A 21,422-nucleotide genomic window follows, 5' to 3' on the forward strand; every position below is an offset into this window, starting at 1 on the left:
ACATTACGCATTTTCAACTGCCCCTTCACTTTTATCAGTAATATTAGGTTATTGTGAAGTAAAAATTCTGTCAAATTTCAAATACATTTTGCACTCCCATCTTTAGCCATAGCCAAGTCTTAAGTTAATATGATCTTTCTATAAACTTTGTCAGTATTCCCTTTAAACATTTTTATATTTACAGCACACCATTGCTACTGTAATTTCAACTGGTAAGTGACATATCAAGCAGACTGTAGGTGTAACGGGGATAGGGTAGTTGTCTCTAGAAGTACTATTATTTTTAAAGAAGGAAGGTACAAAACACTTTGATATTATCCTTGGCTATTCTGACCCTGCAAGTATACAAAAACTAAGTGGGGGAAGAAACTGGAAGTGTAACTTGAGTTGGAAGGTTCAGTGGATAGGGGAAATATACTCCTCAGCTGAATGCATATTACAACTTGGAAGAAAGAATAAACCCTTTGTAATATAATATCCAGTTCAAGAAACTAGCTATGAGTTTTGCAAGCTGGAATAAAAAATTAATAGCCAGCTTTAAATTCAGAGATAGATCTCAACTAATCCAGTTTCAGGATTTCTCAAAGTCACTGTTTGGCCTTGATCTTATGACAGACTAGTAACTATGATGCTTATAAATATGGTTATTTTTAAGACTGTCTTTAAAAACAAGTTTTTGAGAAATGAAATTGAGTTATTTTTACTGAGGTGGATGGACCTAGAGTCTGTCATACAGAATGAAGCAAGTCAGAAAGAGAAAAACAAATACCGTATGCTAACACACATATATGGAATCTTAAAAAAAAAAAAAAAAGGTTCTGATGAACCTAGGGGCAGGACAGGAATAAAGACACAGACGTAGAGAATGGACTTGAGGACACGGGGAGGGGAAGCGTAAGCTGGGACGAAGTGAGAGAGTGGCATTGACATATATACACTACCAGATGTAAAAGATAGCTAGTGGGGAAGCAGCCGCATAGCACAGGGAGATCAGCCCAGTGCTTTGTGACCACCTAGAGGGATGGGATAAGGAGGGTGGGAGGGAGACGCAAGAGGGAGGGGATATGGGATATATGTATACATATAGCTGATTCACTTTGTTACACAGCAGAAACTAACACAATACTGTAAAGCAATTATACTCCAATAAAGATGTTAAAAAAAAAAACAAACTAGTTTTTGTTTTTTACCTAGGAAGGTAACAACAGTAATTTTTCAAGTGGCACAAAAAGGTAACACAATGAAAATGCTCCCTTCTACTCTAGAGCCCTCAGATGACCTTCCCACAGGCAACTACTTTTACTATTATTTTTACCTCTTCAAGAAAAAAAAAAGTCTATCATCTCTGTTAGCTATTAAGCTTTTTATTTAAAATTATGAAAAATTACAGGTTTTCCTTTAAATTAAAGTTACTATTGTAAAAAATGCCTTACACTTAGACATAATTTTTTTTTTTCCCACTAGACGAAAAGTTAGGAGTGGGAAGGTTTCAGATACTGGGTGAAAAAACAAGTCATGTATTAAGGATATGCACTGATTATTAACTTATGTACTACTTCAGAAGCAGAATATTGATTTTAGGTCGTTATAATTATAGGCATACTGTTATATCATTATCAAAACATATTCTATAGTTCTTAGATCATCACTTACATTGTACTGCAGTAGTACATATTAGGATTTTGAGTTGAATCTTGCTTAATCTTTTTGTCCATTTTTCTTGAAAATCCTGTCAATTTTTAACACAAGAGCACTGGTTTTAATAACTACAGATAGGCTTTTAAAAACACCTGGCAGGTGAAATTTCATTATAGTAATCCAAGATGGTTCCAAATGTATATGAACACACTGATTAAAAATTTCTTGCCAGTTTTCGGTTGCCTGAGATGAAGCTATATCCCAGCCTATTTTTCAAACCCATAAGGAGAAGTTGGCAGTGTTGATGTGTCTAACACCACTTGCTCCCTCATTTCCTCTTCTCAATTCCTAGCTCTGTGCTGTTTTTTACAAAAAAGATATTTAGGGAGGAAATGTTCTTATTGCTATTTAAATTTTTTAATTACAAAAATGAACCAACAATTAATTCAACTTGTCATTTCTCCTACTGGGCAAAGGATCTAATGTCTGGCTTTTTTGGTGGTTTTTGGAGCGGTTACTGAGTGTTGCTAGGGAAAGCTACCAATTCCTTAGAATTACTTGCTGTGACTGGATGGAGCCATTGCCCTAGTTAAGTCCTACAACATGATGATAGTCATAAGAGTATTAAAGCATTATATCTGTATAGACTCATATGATAAGCCATGATTGAGATTGTATTTTTCATTTATTATATTCACCTTCCTGAAATATGGCAGGATTTTTTGAATGATCTGATTTAACTGGACATCATGTAGCAAAATGTAACAGGAGTTGATTCTAAAGGTAAGAAGTTGGAAAGTAAATTTTGCAGATGGCTTCTAGATACCAAATACACACATTTTAAGTGTCTGCTAGTAATAACCCTAAGTAAATGTAATAAAACTTAACCTTGGCTAAGAGTGATGTTTAATGCTTGGGGTCCTTGATCTCCTGGTACTATTAAGAAAACATATTTTGCCCACTTGCTGAAGATGGATTCCAGGATTTGAGCCAATGAAAGACAGGGCTCTACAATTAAAAGCCCTAGCAACGTACTAATCAACTAGCTCCAGCTTCTTTTGAGGTCTCTATCCATAATAAGAATTAACTTCTTGATTCATACTTCTAGTTTCACACTGAAAAGGAAAATTAGCTCCTCTTCCCTTCATTTTGGACCTTTCCAATAAACTGGCTGATTTATAACTTGTCGCGTATAATCTTAATAGGAGCTTCAATAAAATTTTTTTTGCAACTTGATTCTACAATGAACTTTTCTTTTACAGATAGTGTCCTATTCAAGTGTAGTCAGTACAGTGCCTTGGATCACAATTGCCTTATGAGTCTTTCATGTATTCAGTGACTTTTAAGTAATAAGGTTGTGCATATAGTTATGGCATGAATTATGGTTAATTGATTTCAGCAAATTCAAGATTAGCTACCTTTTCAGTTTTGAACTGAGGCTCATACTGCTGTAGAAATAGCTATTGCCACTGCCATCCATTCTCCCTATGACAGCGAGTTAAATGAGAACCAACTCAACGACTTGAAGTCAGACAAGACTTGGTTAAATTTTTAGTGGATTTTTCTTTGTATTTCATGCCATAAATATCCAAATTATACGTAACAGTGATCCACTTCTAGCCACAAGGTTGCTCTCTTACAATTCATATTGAACCTAATGTTTTTAAAGGTGGGAGAAATCAGGAACCTAGGAAAGTAAATAGTGATGTTTAATGCAAGTTTATGCTTTATATGGTTAAATGCTGGGATTTAGCTTTCTCTGTCAAGTCTGAAATATATCATCTGCTGATTAATGACATAAATTCGTAACTTCACTCATTAAGTCACAAATGCGTGCTGTAGTTTGGAGGCCACAACGATGAGGGAGAAGATGGTTTCCCTCCAACTACGCAAGCCCTTTTATGGTTAAATAAAGGCATGCACAAATTGTCGCGGATTAACCTCAATGTAAATAAAAAGCGTCCAGAAGGAACTCAGTAAAATGGTTTCCCTCCGATTATGTAATCTCTTTGGTGGTTAAATAAGGGCAAGTACAAACTGTCGCGGATAACCCTCCAGAGGAAGTCAGAGTGCCAGCAGCTGGACGGCCGAGGCGGTAAATTTCCCTCCTGCACTGTCCTCCAGCTGGCAGTGCCCTGAGAAGTACTATCTCGGATGGGGGAAAATGCACTTAATTTTGTCTGAAAAGGTCATCCGAAGGTGTGACCGTGAGAGGGCGTATTGCAGAGTCCGTGCAGTCCCCGCGACAGGTGCACGCGAACGTGCTTTAGGGATGGGCCCGGGGCCCACATGGCTCAGGTGAGGGGCGCGTTGCAGCCTGGCCAGCCCCGTGCTTCCGCAGGTGCGGCCGTCGGCGCGCAGGCGCAGTGCGCGGACCTGGGCGCACCGCCTTTCCGAACGACCCTGGCCCGCAGTCCACGAGCCGGGGCGGACACCCGCCTCCGCCGCCAGGCGGGGCCGTAGCGTTGTTCTCCCGGGTACCAGCTCGCAAACTCGTCCGCCCGCCCCCGCAAAAATAACATGTGAATACCCAACGTAGATAGAGCCTCCTCTTCCTGGCCGCCATTTCCAGAAGTTTCCAGTCACTGCCACGGCCATGGTCGCCGCAGAGCGCAAAGCGACACCCGCCGGCCCGGCACGTCGGCGGCGCCTGCGCGGCTCCCTCGCTCCCCTAGGCCCCTCCCTTCTGGGGCCGGTGCCGGCGGAGGGGAGGCGGCGAGGCGGGTGGGGTCCGCACCCCCGCGTCCACTTGGTACGCCCCGACCCCCGCCCCCGGCTCGGGAAGCTTCTCCCGGCCCAGCCAGAGCGGCGGGCCGCGGCGGGGAGGCGGGCGGAAGGGGAGGCGGGGCCGGGGGCGGAGCGCTCACGCCGCCCGTCCCGTGCCCGGCGCGTCACGTGCCCGCGCCGCGGCCAATCGCCGGACGGCGCCGTCCTGGGAGCGAGCAGGCTGTGGTGAGGGGCGGCGGAGACCGGAGATGTTTTCGAGCCCGGCCTTGGCGGCGTTCGCGGCGGCGGCGAAGACCACGACAGCGACGGCGGCGCCGAGGCCCTCGTTCCGGTGGTAGACCCTCCCGCGCCGGCCGTGCCTCGGGTCCGTGCGGGCGAGGGGGGCGTGGCGACAGGCGAGGAGGAAGGGGGGGCGCGGTTTCAAGCCCCGGCCCCGGAGCCCGGGAGGAGCCCCTCAGTCGCGCCCGCTCCCGTCCCCTCCCCCGAGCGAGGTAGGGACGCGCCCCGCCCCGCGGCGCCGCGCTGACAGTACGGGCTGCCCCGCCGGGAGCGCCGTGACCGCGGCGCGGCGGGAGCTGCCCGAGCGGGGGGCGGGGGCTCCGCGAGCGGCCGCGCCGCTCCCGGAACATGGCGGGACCGCGGCGCGTGTGCGTGCGAGGGAACGAAGGAGCGAGTGTGCGCGGCCGGGGGGGCGCCGCCGGCAGCCGGGCGGGGTGGGGGCGGGGCGGGCGGGGCGCCCCCAGCCCGGGGCCGCGGGTAGGCAGCTTCGCGGTGCGGGCGAGCCGGGCCCCGGCGTTCTCGGACCCTCGGGCCGCCGGGTTCTTGGAGCTAGTTCGAGGGTAATACGGTGTGACGCAGCCTCGAGGTTCCCAAAGCGTTGAATAAACGGTTGTACAAAGAGGTCACCGAAGCCCAGCTGACAGCTGTTTTAATAATAACAGTAAGAAATAGTTTAGGACGGGAAGTTGACACTCTTGCACCCGTTGAAACCGTAGGAAACATTTTAAGCGGTGTTAATGGTCGAGAGTGTAATTTCCACCCTGCGGACGCAGTGAAAGGGGTCGCAGACCCAGGGATCCTTAACACTTCGGAATCGGCTCTAATCCTGAAGTTGAAGTGAACCTGAGTTCTCAGTCATGTGTCCTTTATTTTAAAACGGTTTATGTAAATTATAAAAGAAGGCGAACTGGTGAAATAGCTATTTTAAAATAAATTGACTGTTGATTAAAAACATATGCTCATATAGGCTCTTAAAAATCTTGGGCACTGATCTGTTTCAGTTTTTTCAGTCGTTATACAAAGGCTTTCCTGGAGATTAGCTCAGAACTGGCAGAACATGTGCTATATTGGTGCCAAGTGGCTTAAAAAACAAAATGAGATAGTGTCGACTGTGTAAGATCAAGTCGTTGTATTAGCTAAGCTTGTTGGGAAAAGTCTTTAATTTGGGCTAAACGCAAAAACATGTAAACATTTGACATGTTTCATAGGCAAACGGGGGAAGGCTTTACTAAAAGATCTTTTATAGTCGACACAGGCAGTAACTAAATTTCTAAAGGTCTGCAGACGGTTGACTGAGTAAGGTCAAGCCTAACTATTCGGGGTATGTGTTCTATTTTAGGGACAGGCAAGGTGTTAAAATGAAGTAAAACCTAAGTAGTATTCATGGAAGGAAAAGAGCAGGATGCCTGTAATGTTCTTAATCTCTCTGCTTTCCATAGTTGTTGTCAGGATGGCTTTATGAACAAGCAGAGCTGGGAGAGTGGAAATCTCTGGGTGTGTATTCCATGAAGACTATTTGAGGCAGAGTAAAGAAAATAAAGTATTCAGATGAGGAAAGAACTTAGTAGGTGGAAATACATTGTGCGGTCTTTGATTTTAGTTCTTTAATATCAGGAAGGGGGGAAAAAAGCTTGAATTTTGTTTGGAGATGAGCGCCCAACTGGTGGAATGAATTTAAAAGGAAGATGTTTTTATCAAATTGTTTGTGTTACTTTTTTTTTTTTTTTTTTTTTTGCTATAGAAGTTGCTGAAAAAGGTAACTGATAATCTTCGAGGTAGACTGGAGAAATAGGGATATTTGGAAAACTTCATTGGAAAAGAGGTTTTTATTCTATAGAATAAAAATAATAGTAAAAATGTTCAGTTTCTTGGTATGAGTTGACGAGTAGTTAAATTTTCTGTAAGCCATTCTTATGTTTTAAGAGCATTGTTTCAGGCTAAAAGGAGAATGAATAGTGAGATTAATCATTTCCATCGTAGTCCATAAAAGGTTTAGACAGCTTTCTGTATATAAACTTGATGCTACTGAAGCAACATCTATCAGATAGACATGAAGAATTTATCCAGTAATTGCAGTAGGTTGCTTAATAGCTAATGACACCACTTTCTGACTTGGAACTTGTTGCTGAAGCTGACATCAACATGTATTTGTAAAATGTTTGTACTCTGTAAAGGTTGTAGTTTAGAGATTTATCCTTAGAACTGGAAGAGACCTCAGATTTTCTAATCCGTTTCCCTCATTTTACAGATGAGAAAATAAAGGCCTGGTAAGGGGAAATGACTTACCCAAGTCAGCACAGCTAATTAAAACAGTCTGTGGTTTGGCCTAGAGATTTTTTTTTCTGAAGATGCTAATTTGCTTCTTTCTTTAAGAAGTAGCTTTATGGAGTAGTGGAAAGAACAGGCAAATAAAAGTGAGAAGGCCAGGGTTTAAATTCTGGATTTGTCACTTCCTAACTGTGGTTTTTGACAAATCATACTTTCAGAATCTTGCCTTTTGTAATCTGCAAAAAATAATTTTCCTGTATAATTTACAGGATTGTTTGATGGAACAAATGTGATTACATATGGAAAGCATATTATATACTATAAGCTTTTATCTATATGAAATGTGGTGATATTATTTTTAGAATAAATAGTTTTCTACTGTATTATCTAAGGTGTCTAGATCCCTAGGTTTTTGCTTAGCCTTAGCTTCATTGTTTTGAGCACCTGCTGTTTTACAGATTATAACTCCCTGTAGATACATTTTCTGATCCCTACTTAGTTCTAATCTTAGTAAAGCCTCTTATGAACATTTTAAATATTGCGGTTGTTAGAGCCTGACTTCCTCTGGAGAATATGAAGTTTCTTCATATAGCATTTGAAAACATTCTCATATACACTCATGCATGCATAATCTGTTTCTTTAACAGGCAGTGGCTTTTTAAAAGTAATAGTGAAAGTATCTTAGTAGCAATGTTAATTTGTTGCTAGTTTCTAGATAATGGCAATAACAGGAGGTAATTTCCTTTATAAACTCAGCTTTTGAGTAGTTCATGTTAAGGTTATCTTGTAGATCTAAAATATCCATGTAGGAATGTAAGAGAGTGTTTGTTGACTTTTGCTGTTAGGTTTAAAGACCTTTTTCTTTTAGTGCTTTAAATCGATAATACTGGGAACATCAACATTGTAGTATTGTAGTGTTACATACATGGATTATTTGTAATCTTGAAGCTAAAGGTTATGGTAAACATTTGTTGAGCATGTAGAATCTGCGTGTATCTGTGTTCAAAGTTTTAAGTGAAATATTTCAGATAATTTTCATAATAACCCTGTAAAACAGATACCGTGGCTGAGGAAAATGAGGCTTTGAACTGTTATGTGGTGTATAGATATTCACAGACCTAAAAAAGTGACAGACTCTGCCATCCCCATTCTTAACCATTTCTCTGTATTCTATCTCTCAGAGTGTTCAGCTGATTTTGAGAAGTTTTAGGGCAGTTTTTCTTAAGTTTCTGACTTTGTGAAAAATTTGGGGGGGAGGTGGTGGGCAGCATTCTACCCTCTACTGTGTTGGTTAAAAAACAAAAAGAAAAGAAAATACCTTATGAGAATTGTGGAAAACAGTCCAGCCAGCCTTTTAATGAGATGCTGATGTAGTTGGGTTTTTTTATGTTAGTTGTCAGAAGCAAATTAGTCTCGCCAGCAACAGAATGACTACAGTTGTTAACAGTACTAAGAGGCTGTTCTGACAGACTCCACCTTGATATTGATGTTCATTGTTCTAAGGAAACATACTTTAAACAGAGTGACTGAAGGGAAAAGATAACTAACCAAATTCATTTGGGACTTTTATAAAGGAATAGATCCAGCAAGAGTAAATATGAGTTTGTCCAGGTTAGAAAATAGCAACCAAAAACTAGGTTTTCTGATTAGTGGAACCCTCCACAATTCTAAGAAATTCAAATTCAGATTTAAGTTCTTAGAAAATTATGTTTAAACACAGAAATGCTTCCAAATTGAGGTAAATAGAAGAGGTAAACTATGAAGCTGCAAGTTGCAAAATCATTTCTTTTTCTTCGGCTTTTAAAAATTGTGTCTTTTTTTGGCCGGTCCCTTAATATTTGTTTATTGCACTAAAATTGTGTCAAAATATGTAGTAGTTTACATTTCTGTTTATCAGTTTGTATTTGGGCCACAATTGGGGGAGATACCACAAATATTAGTGATAAATACTATGTTGTTAAACTACCTTATTGCTTGAAAGAGTTGGGAGAGTCCTGTAGCTTCTTACATTTCAGATTGTTCTTCCTACATAGGAGTTTTGTTGGCATTCTGACTTCTAATAGAGAACAAAAACCATGTGTGCGTGGCTCTCTTTCTAGAAATAGCTGTAGTAACTCACAATAAAAGATAATAGTATGTAAAAAATTACAGTGTTCTGTAGTTCATGAAGTACATTTTATATCCGATCTCTTGAATTTCACAACTACTCTGAGATCAGCAAAAAATCCGCTAATCTGATGATATTGAACCATGGATAGGATCCAGGTTAAAATTCTCTGGAGTAATGCTAGACTCCTTTGAAATGCACTCGTGAAAGAGAAGCATTAGCAATCTGAAGGAAGAGGAAAGAAACACCTACTTTTATTCTCTCCTCCACCAAAGCCGCATTGTACACAGCTTTCTTCCGTTCTGTTCTACCACTTCTGAAACTTTAACAAGCAGGGTAGAAGTAAATACTAAAAATATTCTTTATACCACTTTACTAATTAGTGCTGGTGGTTAATGATGTTACTTAGATGAGAAAATTTAAAATTTACAGAATGTTTCCTACCATAATTTGCACAAAAATATTGTAACTAGGAATAAAGCCTTGGCTTATATTCTAACATTATGTACTAAAGTCTTGCAACCTCTGAGTTAAAATAAGTCCTTTTTACCAGAGTTTAATTTTGACTATTTGTAAGTTACTTGGTGATCAAAGAAAAGACCTTTTATTGAGCTTTAGTACTCTAGGTACTGTTAGATACTTACATATGTGTTATTTTAATATATGATGAGAATAGATATTTTATATATCTAGTTATGAAGATACTTCAAAAAGTTGTTACTGGAATGTTTCCAACTCTAGATGCTATTACTCAAGAACTAACTTGAAATTTGTAAGTGTTATATAAATGTAATTTTATTACTTTGAGAAAAATTTTTTCTTAAGATCAACCCAATTCGTTTGTAGATTGATAGTTGAGGTGATCACCCAGTAGTGGTTCTTCAACCTTCAGAAATTATCCCTGTCTTCCAGGATTCATAAAAACATCCCAAGAATGAAGATGAGTGTTCTCTTTAAGCTGCAGTCCAACAGGACAAAAAAATACCTCTTTATCTTCTATTTGTGTTCATGCTGTTGAAAGTAAACAAATTGTTGGTTACCAATTAAAATTTGTGTCATTACATTTAAGTTACATTACCACTGTCATTTTACATCCGAGGCTTTCATCTTTAATTGTGGTATGAAGGGTTTGATTTTAGCTACAGGAATTTGGATCATTAGCTAATACATGGAGAAATAATCGTTTGCATTTTCTCTTCTGTGAATTGATACTTCATATCCTTTGGTCAGAGGCATAATTACAAATGTCCTGTGATTGATAATGGGCTCTCCACATAACTTTTCATTCACTCTTTACCATTACCTTGTGAAGTTTATCTTGTTGCCATTATACAGATGAGTTTAAATCAGTGTCTGTATTGCTCCTTTACAAAACTGCACCTTCAAAGAAGCTGTTATTATTAAGAGAAAAAAAGGTAAAATGATAGATAAAATTTGAGCCTTTGTGGGGAAAATAGTTGTTTTGTATTATGGATTTTTACAAGGAGTGAAAGTTCTTGAATGATCCAGTCTGACAGTGTGACAGATTATCTCTGGATATTGAATATGAAAGTAACCAGAATTTCTTTTATTTTTCTGTATTTTCAAGTTTTGCCACAATGAACTAGTATTATGGATATAATCAAGAAGGTTTTAAACACTGCATGCTTAGTTAACAAATTTTAAATAAATGTTTCTGTGAACGGTATTGCATTTAGCATTGTTGAGGCAGGAGTTTAGAAAAATATAAGTGAAGACAGTATCATAGGTTTTTTTTTTAAAGGATTTACATTCGATGAACAAAACATAGACATGTGAAATAGGCGGACAGTATTATTGTTTAATCATTCAAATTGCTTTCTCGTTGGTGTAGAAAGGAACATGGTGAGCCCTCCAGGACATGGATCATGTCTGTCTTGTTCATTGTACCGTAGATTCCATCACACTGTAAAGGATCACCCCAGTGCTAATGACAGGAGGATGATCTGACTGGCAGAAGAGGATGAACTGGGACTAAGGGAGAAAAGATGGGTAGCAGATGAAAAAGGCCATGATTGCTAGGAAGAGGGGCTTAATAAAAATTTTCCAAGATGGGGAGTAATGTAATACAGATTTTCTTAGAAAAAAGTTCGAGGTCGTATAGAATTCATATAGGAGGCAAGGAGATCATTGAAAAGGTGCTTAGGTTTTAAGGTTTTAGGTGCCAATGCTAAGCACATATCTGAAGAAGACATTTTCTTCTTGTATGGAGCTTAAAATCTAGCTGCAAGAGATAATTACGTAAAACAAGGATCCATAATTACAGAGAGGTTCTGTAAACATTTGGAAGTTACACTGCAAATTTTTTAGTGAAAGAACCTATGGCTTTCAGGCTCTGAGCTGGGTCTGTCCAAAAAAGACTAAGAATCACTGACTTGGAAATTTAAATTGAATTTTTGGTGTAGAACTGTTACATTCTTAAATAGTCCTAATTTGTGTTTTTAGGCATTTATTTTTTATAGTATATTTCTTTTCATAGATAAAGTTGTTTAATATCAGTATCATCAGTGAGATTTGCCTTTTTTATCCACAGTTCATAACATTTACATGATTATATTTCAGGAAATGCTTTATTTTAAAAATAAAACCAAATACATATGTATTGTTTGTCATTGGGGTTAGAGTTTCCACAGTACCACACTTTTCTTGTTACTTACTTACAGCTGTTAAAATACAGTGAATTTACTATGCTTTGGTCCCTCGGTACCATATTTCTTATTATTCTTCTCAGCATACTTTGGCAGGGAAACAGTTTATAATCCTAAATTGCCCTGACTAAAAGAGCTACCAATAATACTACTACCCTAAGTCAGTTTAGAGCATGTTTTCTTTTAAATGCCCTATATGCAGTTATCCTGAATTCTTTTTTTTATTGAGGTCTGGTTGATTTATAATACCAATCATATTAGTTTCAGGTGTACAACATAGTGATTCAGTATCTTTGTAGATTATTCTTCATTTAAATTTGGCAGTTGTCCTGAATTCTTGTGCGGAGTATAGCAAGTGGGTTTATGTTGGAGAGTGTGCAGGAGGCAGAGGTAGCAGGTCAGGACTAAAGGCCCAGATAGTTCAGCCCTGGTGTGAAGTTGTATGGAAGCTACAACTTTGGCTATAGTTGAAGTAGTGCTAATAACCCACCTTATTGTTGGGTCAGGGTGGGAATGATGTGGTATGTGGATTAGAAATAACTTAATACTTCCATAAGTGTTGCTCTCTTGGGCAGGGTACTGATTTCAGTACCTCTAACTGCATAGAGAGTTTGGGTGTAGATAAAGGTGATTTTCAGGATCTCAGACTTACATTGCAGAAGCCATGATTATCATAAACTACTCTGGTTTTTTTATGCCATGTCCTTTATCTCAAATCTCTCTTTTTTTTTTTTTAATGTGTCATTATTCAAACTGCACCCAATTATCAAAGCAATTAGAAGTCTTTTCCTTTCGTTTAGGACTAAAGTATGTACCTATCATTTTTAAAGAAAGCCGTCGGGACTTCCCTGGTGGCACAGTGGTTAAGAATCTGCCTGCCAATGCAGGGGACACAGGTTTGAGCCCTGGTCCGGGAAGATCCCACATGCCGTGGAGCAACTAAGCCCGTGCGCCACAACTACTGAGCCTGGGCTCTAGAGTCCGCGCGCCACAACTACTGAAGCCTGCGCGCCTAGAGCCCGTGCTCCGCAGCAAGAGAAGCCACCGCAATGAGAAGCCCGCACACCACAACAAAGAGTAGCCCCCGCTCGCCGCAACTAGAGAAAGCCCGTGCGCAGCAACGAAGACCCAATGCAGCCAAAAATAAATAAATAAATAAATATTTTAAAAAATAGAAAGCCATAAAAATGAGTTAGGGCATTATTTGGGATTAAAGTGTGAGTACTGAAAATGCCACCAGACGTTTGATCTGTTGAGTAGATTGGCTGCTTTTGTGGGGCAAAGTAAAATACCAAAAACTTTTTTAAATTTTGAAATATTTCAAGTAATTTAAAAGGTACAGAAGATAACATAGTGATCACCTTCTACCTATCACCAGCCTTAAGAATTACAATTCAGTTGAACCCCCCTGTATACCTTTCCTTGAGCCATTTCCTCACTTCCCCAGGCAAATTCCTATCTCCCTCTTTGCACAAACTTTTCCCAACAGTGGATCTGTCCTTTCCCTAGACCTGTGTAGATTTGTTTCTTTATGCAAAGTTCACCACAGTGACCTTTTCCATTTCAATTCTATTACGTATTTTTTCAATCCCTGCCCATTTTCATTTATTTATTTACTTATTTATTAATTAATTTATATTTATATTTTTGGCTGCGTCGGGTCTTAGTTGCGGCACGCGGGATTTTTTGTTGTAGTGCTCAGGCTTCTCTCTAGTTGTGGCGTGTGGGCTCCAGAGCGCGTGGGCTGTGTAGTTTGCGGCACGCGGGCTCTCTAGTTCAGGCGCGTGGGCTCAGTAGTTGTGGTGCGAGGGCTCAGTTGCCCCACGGCATGTGGAATCTTAGTTCCCCGACCAGGGATCAAACCTGCATCCCCTGCATTGGAAGGTGGATTCTTTACCACTGGACCACCAGGGAAGTCTCTCTTGCATATTGTGTATAACAGTAAGAGCAGTCTCACTAGGGGAGATGAAAATAAGATTTGTGTACGTGAGGTAGAAATCTACCTTAAAATCTAGGCAAAGTAAAGACTTAAGCACTGCACTATATGCAGAACAGATTGGCAAAGTAGATGTGAGAGTAACCTAATGAAATAATCATTTTAGGAAGATTAGTCTGGTAGCAGCAGTGTGGAGCAGTGGTCTGAAAGGAAGCGTGAGTTGCTAACTCATTTTGACTGGCTTTTTTCCCTGCTAATTACCCTATGTTAGTGAGATTTTGTTCTCCTTCCAAACTTTGCTATTTTGCAGGAAGAGAAAGGAGCTGGTGGCAAAATGCTTAATTATGAGTGTTTCTAGTTTTCAGGCTTTGGGGGATTGCTCTTGCCCCCTTTTAGAATCTGTTGACAGTGAAGTGAATACGTAGTGGTTGTTAGTTCTCTACTTTCAGTATTGTAATTTTTCCACCGCCCAGTGCCAGAGATGCAAGTCAAGATGCCTCACCATTTTCTCTGGGCTGTTGCAGCCCTCTGCTGGTCTACGGAAGTTGCACATTTAGAGCCCTGTAGGGCTAGAAAGAGGCCAGTAAACCCAGCAACTCATTTTTAGAATCTTAGAACCTTAGAAGTCATTTATGTCAACTCCCCATTGCAGATGAGTGTTTTATATGTCGACCTTTACATCTAGAAATGAATGTATATATAAATATATTTATATACCGAGGGCAAATAGATCACTGTAAACCCAACTGCCTGTATTACTTTCTTTAAAAATTCTAAATGCATTGTTAGAACGTGATCCTTTATGGTCCACTGTTTGACTGCCAAAAAAATCTTTTTACCACTAATCTCTTTTGTAAATATTATCTAATGAAGTAATGAGAATTTTATTTTTTAAAAATTTGAGGTATTGTTTAGTCATTATTATTGGAAGATAAATACAACAGATAAATGCTAATTGTTTCTTTTAAATTATTTTCAAAGCATTTTTACTTCTTGTTGCTGATGTCATTCTAGCCTCCTTGCTGTTGCTGAGTATTCCTTCCCACCTCACAGTCTGGTCATTATAATTGAAGTGGTCTCCATGTCTTTCCTGTAATTCCTCTTTAGTGTGTCTTCCAGCATTTCACCAATGGCACTTCCCCCCCCCCCCCCGCCCATAGCACCTTTTTAAACATGCTACTTGAATTGTGTCACTGCCTTTTTTTAAAGCCTTAAATTGCTTTTGTCATCATAAAGATCAAACAACACAATGACAAGGTGCTTCATGTTGCTCCCTTCCTCCTCTCTTTAGCCTCATTTTCTATCCTGTTGTGCTTCAGTTTTTGCTATCCCTTCAATGTGGTCTGCTATCTTGCGTGGGCGTGTGTAATTTCTTGGTCTGGAATACAATCATCATTTTCTTGTGGGAAAATGTTATGGAATAGCTGCCAGAAAACATTGTGCTAAAAGTCAACCATGGCTTACTTTGGGAAGGTATGATATAGCAAGCATGAACCCTTGGTTGTTTATATTTCAAGCAGTGTGGCTGCCTAAATGTTACTGTATTTTATACTGTTGGTTTACCTTTGTGGAACTTTGAAGGTAATACACACACAGAGCTAAACCAAATCGACTATTTACAGTGCATTTACTTGGTATAGTCTTCTAAATTAACTGCCATGCTCAGCTTTCCGAAGGAGATAATATATAGCAACACCAACCCAAAGTGCAGCCTATATTTACTGGATTGAGCTTCTGTCCTGAATCTTTTGCTTCCTTTCCTATTCTGATGGCTGGGTTAGAAAACATAAAACACATGAAAGGACCTTTTACCTCTTTCCCTCTTCCTCTCTCTGAAGTAGTTCTCTCACCTGCCATCTCATTATTTTTTCCCCTTGAGTTCTAACCAGAACACTGTAGTTCTCCAGAGCAAACCAAGTGGAAGTCGACCTATTTTATTATTTTTAAAATTTTTATTTGTAGATTATACAAGGAGTACATGCTCATTATAAAAGTAAATATAGAACTGTATAGGGCTTCTCTGGTGACGCAGTGGTTAAGAATCCACCTGCCAATGCAGGGGACACGGGTTCGAGCCCTGGTCCGGGAAGATCCCACATGCCACGGAGCAGCTAAGCCCGTGGGCCACAACTACTGAGCCTGCGCTCTAGAGCCTGCAAGCCACAGCTACTGAGTCTGCGTGCTGCAACTACTGAAGCCCGCGCGCCTAGAGCCCGTGCTCCGCAACAAGAGAAGCCACCACAATGAGAAGCTTGCGCAACAAAACAAAGAGTAGCCCCCGCTTGCCACAACTAGAGAAAGCCTGTGCGCAGCAATGAAGACCCAACACAACCAAAAATAAAAATAAATAAATTTATTTTAAAAAAAGTTAATATAGAACTGTATAAAATAGACTATAAACATTCCTTAAGGACTTTAAAAAATATTGTTTTAAGGGCAGTGTTGAGAACAGTTTATTTTAAAGGATGTGGATGTTTTCATCTTTTTCATGCTGCTGGTTAAATTTGTGATTTTGATGATACTAATTTCTTGGTCTGGAATACAGCCATATTATTCTTGTGGGAAAAATGTTATGGAATAGCTGACAGAAAACATCGTGGTGAAAATCAACCATGCCTTACTTTGGGAAGGTATGATAAAGCAAGCACAAACCCTTTTCATAGACTGAATTCTCACTTGAATTGTTTAAGTAGTTGAGGTGTTAAGGAGGTACAGTTAATATCCCAGGAGCATGACCATTTACCGTGAGGCCTTTTCTGTTATTTTTTAAGACCACTTTTTAAGTGTGAGGGAATTAAGCTTTTGGTCTTGGTGCAAGTAGGAAATGTTCAGTATTTATGTCTAATGGTTTACTTTTTTTGCATGGGGGAACACAGCAATAAGGATGTCATTGTTTAGTACTTTAATCTGTCATTTTTGTATTCATAGAAAAATAGAATGGAGTGAAATTGTTCTAAACATCTTATTCTGGAATCAGAATTTTGGAAGAATAGGAGATCTTCAATGTTATCTAGCCTAACTTTGCTTTCAAGAAGAAACAAATACTGAGAAATGATGAAGGTCAACCAAAAAGTCAGTGGTAGATCTCAGCATAGAATCTTGGACTTCAGGCTCCCAGATCAAATCACAGAGAAAATAATAGTCACTTTACTAACTGAATGACTCTTTTTTTTTTTCTTTTTTAAAGGATGAGCTCCATGACCTTTATTTATTTGTTGTTTTTTAAAGTAACCATTTTATTTTATTTTGGCTGCACTGTGCTGCATGCGGGATCTTAGTTCCTCGACCAGGGATCGAACCCACGACCCCTGCTGTGGAAGTGCAGAGTCTTAACCACTGGACCACCAGGGAAGTCCCTACTGAATGACTCTTAAGGGTCATTGAATTCTGTTGCTGTGATTTGGTCCTTTACTAGTTACCTATTTTTCTCAAAACAATTTTGGAGGAAGCATTTTTACCCTCAGCATAGCTGCAGCCCAGTGGAAGCTGGAGCAGGAAAAAGGTTAGGAATTTCCATTCCGTGCTTACGGTTCTAGCTTTACTTTCTTTAGGTAGGATGTAAGATTGCTGGTAAATTTAGAGGGCAGCATTTGAATATTTTATATGCACCAAGGACTATGTATGCTAAGATATTTTATTTACTTAAAGCCTTATTATTTGAGCATTACCATTTCATAATATAGATGAAATTAAGATTAAAAATTTAAAATTAAAAAAGAAATTAAGATTAAGAAGTTAAGTGCATGTTCTGGGGACTTCTGGACTATGAGGCAGACTGGGGATGCTCCCTTCTTTTTTAGTAATGTATACGGAAAGCTAGATAAAAATAAAATATTTTAAAAACACAGCTGAGCTTGAAAGCAAGAAAGAGGAATCTGCAGGTGCCTGAAATGGAAAAAGAACTCAAAGTCATAATAGGAAGCAGAAATTGAAGCCCTGTTCTATAAAGAAAATAGACAGATACCTTCTTAGTGTGTGAGCTTTAATGCAGCCCTGGAACCCACAGGCCCAGGAGTGGCAGGGAGCTGTGCCCAGACCAGGAAGGGTCTGAATTATTTATGAATGGGGCCTAAAGAAAAGTCTGCCAGCCTAGGGTTATATTTCCTGGTGTGTCTTCTTCTTATCCTTTTATCGTCAACCATTTTAGTATCCTTTTTTGGTCTCTTTTACAAAGTATGTTGCTGAATCTTATTTTTATCCAATCTCAGAGACTCGTATCTTTTAATTAATGAGTTTAATCCATTTTCATTTATTGTAATAAATGTAATAAATTTATTGTAACAACACAAATATTGGCAATTATTTACATTCTATTGACTATTTCTATTCATCTTCCACAGTTTCTTAATCTTATAAATATATTTTAAAAAATATTTTTAAATATATATGTTTTCTTTCCTCCAAACAAGAGAAGTACTGTAACCACTTTCTCACTTTCCTCTAGTCTCCTCCACCCCACCTCCTACCTCACAACGTCCCAGCAGCCATGTTGACATTTTGTAGAATTTTGTTTCTGGATTGTTAGGGGTATTCTTCAAGCATCCATCCGTCATTTTTGTTTTTGTATGAAATATTAGGTTTATTAGGTTATTTACTCACTCTAATTCCCATACATCACATAGTAGTTCTCATAGATTTATTTCAGTTATTTTTTGAGTGCCTCCTTAAAAGCAATTTTCAAGCAGGGTGTTTGTATATATACATTCTAAGGCCTTTTTATGCCTGAAAATATCATTCGTTAACCCTCACTTTTATTTATTTTAATTTTTATTATTTTTTTAACATCTTTATTGAACTCTCACTTTTAAACGATAGCTTAGTTTGATTAAAGATTTTTGGTTTGAAATTTTTTCCCTTAACATTTTGAAATGTTACTACATTGTTGTCTTGCCTCTGATGTTGCTTTTCGTAACTTCTGATGTCAGTTTGATTTCCTGTGTGTGTGACCTGCAGTTCCTCTCTAGAAGATTTTGAAATTTTTGTTTTTTGTTTTTTCAGTTTATAGTGTGTCTGGGTGTAGTTCCTTTCCTGTCTTGTTTGGCCCTTGAATTCATATTCATTGATTCTTTCATTCAACAGATATTTATTGGAAGTCTACTGTGTGCCAGGTTGTATTCCAGACACTTCAATCTAAGACCTTTGATCTTTCCTCAATTCTGGAAAATTATTGGTAATTTTTTCAAATATCTTTTCTTCATTTTTTTTTCTTCTGGGAATTCTGTTATATGGATTTTGTTACTTCTAACGTCTCTTTTCCATCTCTTAACTTTAATATTTTCCTTTAAAAAAAAAATCCCTCTCTGATGCTTTCTGCAACTATCCTCTGCCTGATCTTCTAGCTCACTAACGCATTCTTTGGGTTTTTCTTTCTATTATTTATCTAACCTGTAGAGTTGTTTATTTCAATCATTGTACTTTCATACTCTGCATTTCTTCTTGGTTCTGTTTAGTCTTTCTGCATATTATCAGTCTTCTCTTATTTCTTTGAGGATTTTAAATGGTTTAAAAATTTCTTCAGACGTCTGTTCCATTAATTAAGCTTCATATAGTATAGATGGTTTAGTTTGAGTTGAGATTTTTTTCAGTGGGAAACCAATAAAAAAATTAAGCACGTCAGTGGTAGCATCTGGTTTTTAGTTTTAAGAGATCTGATCACTGATCACTGCTTGTAGAAGTGTGTGTGTGTTTAAGAGAAGGAGGAAAGGAGGAGTAGGGTAAGAATGGAAGCAGGGAGATAATTTGCAGAGTTTTTGCACTGGCCTATTCAAGTGATGATGGTGGCTTGGGGTGGGTAGCAATTGATGTGGAAAGACATGGATTTAATTTGAGATATGCTTTAGAGATGGAGTCAACGTTTCTGAATTTCTGGCTTAAGTGATGGATGGAGGGTGGTGCCATTTACTGAAATGGAGAAGATGGGTAGGTGAGGAAGTTTGACAGAAAATTAAGAATTCTCTATAGTATTATTTTAGTTTGATATGCTTATTAGACATCCATGTGAAGATGTCAAGTAGGCAGTTGGATATACAAATAGCGAGTTTTAAATAAGGACGAGAGGTATGGATTTGGAAGTGAGTAGCACTTCAGTGGTATTTAAAACCATGGGATTAGGTTATTTAGGGAGTGTGTTAGAGAGTAGAAAGGGATCCAGGATCAAGTCCTGAGATACTCCCAACATTTAGAGTTTCTGCGGAAGAGGAGAGGTCAAGAAAAAAGGATTTTTGCATAACTTTTACTGTAAAAAGGTGCTATACTTTGTTTATCCACATTTTTACAAATGAATATTTAGATTTTTTCTCGTGTTTTGGATACACATAACATTTTAGTGGATGCCTTTGTATATTATCTTTGCATGTTTGTATAGTACACCTGTAGGGTAAATACTAAAATTGAATTATCAGGACAAAAGTCTGTGCGTTTGTATTTTAATAGTTTTGCCAGATTCTTCTCCAAAGAGGTTATGCCAGTTTCATCGCCATCAATAATGTATGAGTATTCTGATTTTCCTTAATCTTTGCCAACACAGCCTTAATCCTTGTCAGTCTTCTAAATGAAAAGTCATCCATTATTTTACAGTTTTAAAATTATGAGTGAATTTGAATACTTCTGTATGTTTACTCAACGTTTGTATTTCTTGTTCTTTGAACTGCCTCAAGTCATCTTCTGATTTTTTTATTGATTTGTTTTTAACTCTTTGACTGCTAGTTCTTTTTCATATGTGTTGCAAATGTTTTCACTTGTTATCTGATTGCTGTTAATGACACTTGCATTTCTAGCTTAAAATTTTTATTTAGGACTTCTAAAAAATGACTTTTAGCTTTTATATTATGTTTTAGGAAGATTTACCCTATTTTAACGATTTTTTTTTTAGTATTTCTGTAGTTTGATTTTTATGTTTATTTCTTTGACCCAGATGCCAACATTTTTAACTTGTCAAATCTAAAATTTGGTGAGAACTGGCAAGATAATTTTGAAAAAGAAAAATGAAAGACAGAGTAGTGAAACACTAGAAAGCACAGAGACAGATTTGGGTATATAAAGGAATAAGATTGTTACTAAAAACTAGCATTACAGGGACTTCCTTGGTGGTCCAGTGGCTAAGACTCCACGCTCTCAATGCAGGGGGCCTGAGGTCGATCCCTGATCAGGGAACTAGATCCCGCGTGCCGCAACTGAAGATCCCGCCTGCTGCAGCGAGGATCCCGTGTGCTGCAACTAAGACCCAGCACAGCCAAAATAAATTAACAACAACAACAAAAAAAGAACCTGTATAGCACAGGGAACTCTACTCAATGCTCTGTAATGGCTTATATGGGAAAAGAATCTAAAAAAAAAAAAAAAGATTGGATGTATGTATATGTATAACTGATTCACTCTGCTGTACACCTGAAACTAACACAACATTGTAAATCAACTATACTCCAATAAAAATTTTTTAAAAAACACTAGCATTACAGATAGATAGGAAGAGTTAAATGTTAAAAAAGGGATTAAAGGGAATAAAAGTGAATATATTTTCTGATACTGGAGTTGAGATGGTGCAAGCCTAAAAGAAGAAAGGATTCATAAGATACAGGCATAGAATGTATACTTGATTGTACATGTACATTTTATTTATTTTTTATTTATTTTTTTAAATTAACTATTTTATTTACTTATTTATTTTTGGCTGCATTGGGTTTTTATTGCTGTGCACGGGCTTTCTCTAGTTGCGGCGAACGGGGTCTCCTCTTCGTTGTGCACAGGCTTCTCATTGTGGTGGTTTCTCTTTGCAGAGCATGGGCTCTAGGCGCATGGGCTT

The 21,422-nt window shown here is 38.6% G+C and overlaps 1 protein-coding gene across 7 annotated transcripts in view; it reads left to right on the top strand.

Annotated features, from left to right (window-relative positions):
- The first annotated feature begins 4,581 nt into the window (after positions 1-4,581).
- Positions 4,582-21,422, top strand: part of ANKRD12 (ankyrin repeat domain 12) — a 112,223-nt gene continuing 95,382 nt past the window's right edge. For 4 of the 7 annotated variants that reach the window (XM_082353453.1, XM_082353457.1, XM_082353456.1 and 1 more), the window contains exon 1: positions 4,582-4,856. The gene's annotated coding sequence lies outside the window, so the exon portion shown is untranslated. Of the gene's footprint in view, positions 4,857-18,700; positions 18,792-21,422 lie in introns of all 7 variants that reach the window. The other 3 variants (XM_082353455.1, XM_082353454.1, XM_082353458.1) reach the window with 3 other exon arrangements.

This window comes from Balaenoptera borealis, assembly GCF_965194805.1.
Source record: "Balaenoptera borealis genome assembly, chromosome: 14".
Lineage (NCBI taxonomy): Eukaryota > Metazoa > Chordata > Mammalia > Artiodactyla > Balaenopteridae > Balaenoptera > Balaenoptera borealis.